Genomic DNA, 6,944 nt, shown 5'->3' on the forward strand with positions numbered 1-6,944 from the left:
CCTAATTCAACAAAAGACTGATGAAGGAAGGTGCCTGCTTGACAACCTCAATGAAATGTGTATGTTGGTACCCTGTAGTTGTGTTGGTTGGTTTGTTGGAGAATGTAGTTAAGCTTCTTGGTCTCCAGTCATGGAGATAGGTTGGCAACACTGGATGATGATGATGTTAGTTGGGCTGGGAATTTATGTACAGCCATTTTAATATATGCATGGGGTATAACATCTTGTCCTGTATATCTTGAATGCCTATAAGAATTCCTTCTTCTTGGGCTTACCATCTGGTGATGTGCAGGACTGATCAACAGTTACTGGAAATGTTTATTCTGTTATTGATTCACAAGGTGGTAACACCAAATATTGAAAGCAAAGGTTCACATATTTTTGCTACAGGCAGGTGTGTAACATTGGATCATTTTCCTCAAACAAATTTAACAAGGTATAACTTTTAATTAGGTTCTTATCTCCTTTCAGGACTTGTGTGAGAATTTGATCATATTTTAGATCAAATTTATGCAGAAATAAAAATCTAAGATTCACAAACTTTCAAGCACAACTGTTATATTATGGCTTTTATCTCAAGGTAGTGATGATATCACTGCAGTTTTATTGTAATTCCTTAAGGGGATGAGTCAATGTCTTTTAAAATGGGGGGGGGGGGGGGGAATATGACCACTTCCTGTGTTAGAAAGGCAGTTCCGTTCAGTAGTGATGAATGCTGTTTGACTGGACAAGGCTATAAATTGAGAACTTTGCAGAATGTTTTAGAATCTTTGTGTGTACCACAACAAGAGAAAGAGGGTATGTACAGTACTCTGCCTTTGCTAGCATATCATATATTGAACCTAAAATGGGTCATTTAACACTGATTTCAGCATATTACTTTTAGCCTGGTTCTCAGGTGAAAAATGAAATGCTGCTTAGTTTGTTTCAAATGGAGCACCTCCAGGCAAAGGTTTACTTAAGTTGTTATAAATGGAAGTGGCAACCTTTTCTTGATGAACTCTTCTCTGGTGTCACCTGCAGAATTTTAACTTTATTGCTTATCTTAATTCTCATCCTTCTGCCCTATCCATCCTTTTTTTTAAGGGTGGTCAATAGTGTGTGGGGTTTTTTTTTTTTTTTTTTTTTTTCCCTGCCCCCCAAAAAAAATTAGGTTTCAAAATTCTAGTCGTGGACTACCCCATCATATGTTGTGAAAATGTGTGTTTGGTAAGGAATTAAAAATACAGGTTGACATTCCCAGTTGATGCTATACTTGAAATGAGGCTTTTGCTAACCAATATATTTCAACAACTCAATATACCAAGAACTCTGTTACTGTGTTGTATTGAAATATTGTTAGTTTGTACAAAAAAAAGCCATTTGGTCACTGTTTAATTACCACTATTTTGCTCTGATTTTATGAATTCCCTGCATAATGTGTGTAATACAATGTGTATGTACTGTACAGTCTTGTAACTTGCTGATTGTGTCTATAGTTACTTCCCAATGTGGTAGGTTGCTACTATTACAGGTTTTGAGGAAATTTTAAAATGATATAATTTCATGTCATGCCTGTCACCCTTTTAAAAAAAAAAAAAAAAAAATACAGCATTAACATAATAGAACACTTGGAATGTTGAGGTTAGCTATTACAAATGTTCTGGCACTTGGAATAAGTGTCTGTATATAGATATTGTGTGAATAGCTGAATAAAGTGTGTGTGTGTGGTGTCAATGCAGTGCCTTCTGAAGTAAAAACAATAAGCAAGGCTTCTACTGTAAACTAATATCAAGGGCAGTGCTAAAGACTGGACTTTCATGAGGAGTGCTGCCATCCCTATATGGATCAGCAACAGTCTGAGGGTTTTGTGTCTCCACATTGTGCACAGCATGAAATGACACAGGATGTTGCTACTTTGAATGCAGTTTTGTGCTCTTTCTCCCTGCTGAGGTGTATCATCCTAGAATTCCTTCAGGTTTGACGCAGATCCATATTACACTTGCTACTTGAGTGTAGCTGAAGGGTGAGTCAAACTTGCCTCATCCTCACATTATGTGCTGGAGGTCAAGGGCAGCTAGTGCTTAGATGTTGAGCTTGCACAGCAACTGAAATACGAAGTTTAGTCATAAATGGGTACTGTTTTTCAGCTCCTCCTTGTCATTGATGGATGTTCAAGAGTCTCCAAGGAAGAGATGATGTGCTTGGAACATTTGAGTACCTAATAGAAATGCATGTTTCATAATTTTATGAATGGTTCTATATTAAGTATCGCTATTCCAAAAGAGAATGTATGTTTCTTGACTAAAAGTTGAATTTAAATAAAAATACTTACAGTGCCAGTTATCTTTTTTGCATAAAAACTACCTTTAGGTCTAGTTCTGAAACTTTGTTCACAGTATGTGATCTTAAATTCCCGGTTCATGCATTTATAGCCTTCAGTCATGTTTAAGTTGATTTAAGATTTTCACAGACTGCCTACTGGGTTCTCTCAGGAACTCTGTATTTTGCACTTAAACATTTCACATACAACACCCTGACCCTTTCCATATTCAGGACAGTATGTCAATCAAGATATTTAGTGGGGCAATGTACAATAGTGATCAGGACTTTGCTCTTGAGTTTGCAAGGACATGTTTCAGTTTTTAAATCTTATTTTTGTTTAATTAGCTAATGCTTTTGTTCAAGGTGACTACCAATATTGGATACTGTTTTATTTATCCATTTAGTTAGCTGAGAAATCTTTGCTAGGACACTTCAGGGTAAGTGCCTTGAGCAAGGATATTACAGCAAGGCTCCAAGTATTATGCTACCTGCTGCTATAATGTGGTTATCATTGCAATTGAATTTTGAGTAGATGCTTTTCTCCAAAGCAACTTCCAATGAACTCTATGTAGTCTTACCAGCCCACACACCTTATTCACCAGGGTGACATACACTGGGTCACTCATCCAGACAGTGGAACTCTTTGTCACTCTCACACTATGGGGGAACCTGACCCGCATGACTGTGGGAGGAAACCGGAGCACCTGGACAAAACCCACACAGGGTGAACATGCAAACTCCACACACTGAACGGTGATCAAACTCACATCCTCTCGCACCACCCAGGTGCTGTGAGACAGCAGAGCTACTCACTGTGCTGCAACTGAATTCTGTAAAAGGATCTTTTGTGGAAATTCCTAAGTTTTGTGACTGTCATCTCAGGTTATAATTAAATTGCTGGTATTTTTTTTTTAAATTCTGCCAACATTTTAGTAGTTGGCAGGGGGAAAAACTGCTCTCTTCTGAACTGACAAAGGCATAGCTTACTAGTTTTCTTTATACAGGCAGTCCCCGGGTTACAACTGTCCGACTTACGTAAACCCGTACTTACGAACCACCCCTGTAAAACCTACTATACTAAGTTCAAGTTGCATATAATTTGTAAGAAAAAAAATAGGTGCTACTTCGGGATGTACATTAAAACGGTACACACCTACAGCGCTTGATCGGCCCATGGGTGTGCGAGCCTGAGGTAGAGCAAAGACTTCCTTCTTTTCAGTGGGACTGTCATGTCCACACCTGCCCAAAATCAGAGCAGAGGGTATAAAGAAGCCACAGCTAAACACCATCATTTGAATCTCATTTGAGAAACCTGTTTGTTCAGTGCTTTCGAGTAAACCCGCCGCAACCTTCCAGTCCTTCCAAGTCCCTTGATCTCTGCAATCCCTCGTTCCTACTGCTGACATCCATGGCTCCTGCCTGGCATCGCCTTTTCGATGACGTCTGCTTCTCCCCAAGACCTGCACTTGTACATTGACTGACCCACTCCTGTCCCCGCCCACAAATTTCGCCTGCTCCTTTGTGTACCGTCAAAGATCCCGTGATTCTGTCCACATAGACGCAACCCTACTTGCTCGCTTAGTACGACATGGATCACGTTAAGTGTGTGTTACCGTATTTGGCTTTTTTTTTTAATTTTTTTTTAACCCTCCAAACCATCAGTTTGAGGCAAGTGATGGTGATGTATCAAAGACAAGGAAAATGATCACAACTGAAACTCAAATGGAAATAAAGTGATGGGGGGGGGGTGAAACATCAACGGAGATTGGAAAAGCAAAAAAAAAACTTTTTTTTTTTTTTTTTTAAAAAAAAAAATACCTACATGCACATATTCTCTAACACTGTAGTTGCATTTATCACACCATTGTATTACTGTATTGTATATTAAAGATGTTTTAGTGTATCCAGAAGTGTTTGTTTTTTTAATACATAGAAAGGTACCTGATAGAAGATATACTAAAACAAACATTTGACAAATTGATGTTAGATACCCACCATACCTAACTGTTCCAACTTGCGTACAAATCCAACTTAGACTGAGGAATTCGTTTCTAATCTGGGGACTGCCTGTACTGTAAAATTGGAAAACCATATTAATTTTCAGTTCTGGATCTCGTTAGAAGTGTGAAGACTGATGTGGAACTCGGGTGGTTTAGACTAAATTCTTAACAGAACTTAACTACCAGGGAATTTCGTTACTTTGGGTCTCCTTAGTTGATTATGCATATGATACTCCAACAGAACCACAGACTGTTCGCATTTGGTTGTTGAAGTTCTGTATACAGCCAATGAAATGTACCATTTTTTTAGTTTAGCTGAGCTATTTTATTATTAATGACCTTCATATTAAGAAAAAAAAAAATCAATATTGCTCATGGTATTTTGTTAAATTCAAATTCTCAGATTCATGGTCACGAAGTCCTGTTAGGAAAAATAAGTAATTGTGTATAAATATGCTGGGCAGCTATACTGAAGATTTCTTCTGCAACATTATCAGTGGATCAGTAGAAAAACAAGTTGATTTTTAATTGAAAAATTGTTCATACAGAAATCTGAGAACGGAGAATAAAATGCTGGTCAGTATAACTTTTTATGCATACAATTTATAAATATACACTGACAGTATGAAGCATGTTGCCTATGTTGTACTTCTCATTTAAATTAATTGCTGTCAGTATGTTGTAGCTTTACTGTTCTTTACACCTTTTGTTTTTTGTCTTGTGTAATTCTGCTCTAACAATTCATATTAACCAGATTAATTCCTTAAGTCTGTGTTGGGTCTAGTTCCCAGCCTGTCACCATCTTCATCCATTTCAGTGCTCTTTTCTATGGAAGCATTCTCAGTGACCAGAGAACAGCTGTGAAAATAACAGCAATAAACTTTTTTATTGGGCTCCAGGGGCTTATTCAAACTTGGTCCTATTAACAAGGCTGAACACATGGATAAGTCTCTGAAATAAACCACCATAGGGTTTGATCATAGCTCCACTGCATATATGAGATACTCTGGACTGCCATGCCAGGACTTGTTTCTACTATGATGCTGATATGTAATATTTAGCCTACACCTTTTTTCAACCAAGGTGACTTACAGTGGTATATACATTACTTTACTATGAGTCACAATGGAGAGTGAAATGACTGAGTACGCAGAAGGAGAGTAACAATCACTTTGCCCATTTAAAAAAAAAAAAAAAAGGTTTAGTATTTGTTTTTTCAGAAAAAGATGGCTGGCATTCCAATTCAGATAGCATTGCAAGGCATCGTCCAGTGTGCTGAGACGGTGATCGTGAATAGTAAGCGCTGCCTTATATTTTTCAAGAAAGTGGAGAAGGTAGAAAAGAAGCAAATAGAAGGTGAGTAAGTTGTAGATGATCCTCTGCCTTCTGCATCTGCCAGTATTGAACCTGCCAGTTAAGTGTTGCCTCCCTGTATCCTCCACACCAATGTTAAACCTCTGGCATAGAGTTGATGCATGAAGCTGATGTTTGTGCTTCAAGGTAAATTACATACAACATACATTGTTTTATATATTTCTCAGCGCAATGATTTTTCTTATTATGCTTCTAATGGTTGTTATTATTATGCTTGCTTATTAGCTAATTCTGTATAATGTGGGGGGTAAAGAAGGGATTGAAGAGCCAGATCTGTTGAAAGGGAGGGTGCCAATCCACTGTGCTGCTCTGTTCCTTTCCTATTAATCCCCATAGTCCCTTTGGGCAATGTAAACCCTCAGTTAATAAAAGAATTTGTCCCTGATGTGGTGCTCTAAGACTGGTCTGCTGTCATTCGCATTTACATTTTTTCAATTGGCAGATAATTTTCTTCAAAGTGCTGTATATAAATGTTTGTGAATCTCAAAAAAACATTGTAGGAAGGTGATCAGGATTTGTCTATTTTGAGTTTTATGCACCTAGTCATGTGATGAACATTGGTGCATATAGTGGGAATAAACCAACTTAAGAATCAAAGATCTGCAGCTATGTCTCTTTCTCCTAATGTGATACACAAATTGTATTTTCTGTGAGATGTACGTCGCTTTGGAGAAAAGTGTCTGCTAAATGGAAAAAAATGTAAATGTATGTAAATGAGTAATCAAAACTGCATTTCACAGCATATGAAGACTTACAGATATAGCCTCATGATTCCAAAAGTACAGTCACTTAGTCCATTAGCACAGTTGGAGCTGTTGCCTTTGAATCTGGAGATTGTAGATTTGGATCACTCCTACTACTGTAATACCCTTGAGCAGGGTACTTACTCTAAGTTGCTCCAATAAAGCTAACAAGCTGTGTAAATGGATAAATGCTTGTAGGTAGCGTAACATTGTAAGTTGATGTAATGCACTCATTGTATTTTTCTCTGAGATGTACATCGCTTTGGAGAAAAGCATCTGCTGAATGAATAAATGTAAATATGAGTCGCTTCGGAGAAGGGAATCAGTTAAATAAAATGAATAGATGTAAATGTAGAAGTGATTGAGCCCTTTGATGGCTTTGTGTCACATTAGGGTAATGAAGCAAGTCTTGGTCCAAATTACGTTCATAAGTTGAGGAGCAAGTAGATTTCTCCTTAAAGTCTGCCGTTCTATCTACAGATGGAGAGAGGATACTACTTGTGCATTCTGCCTTGATGTTTGA

The sequence above is a fragment of the Scleropages formosus genome, chromosome 6 (genome assembly GCF_900964775.1).
Source record: "Scleropages formosus chromosome 6, fSclFor1.1, whole genome shotgun sequence".
Classification (NCBI taxonomy): Eukaryota; Metazoa; Chordata; class Actinopteri; order Osteoglossiformes; family Osteoglossidae; genus Scleropages; species Scleropages formosus.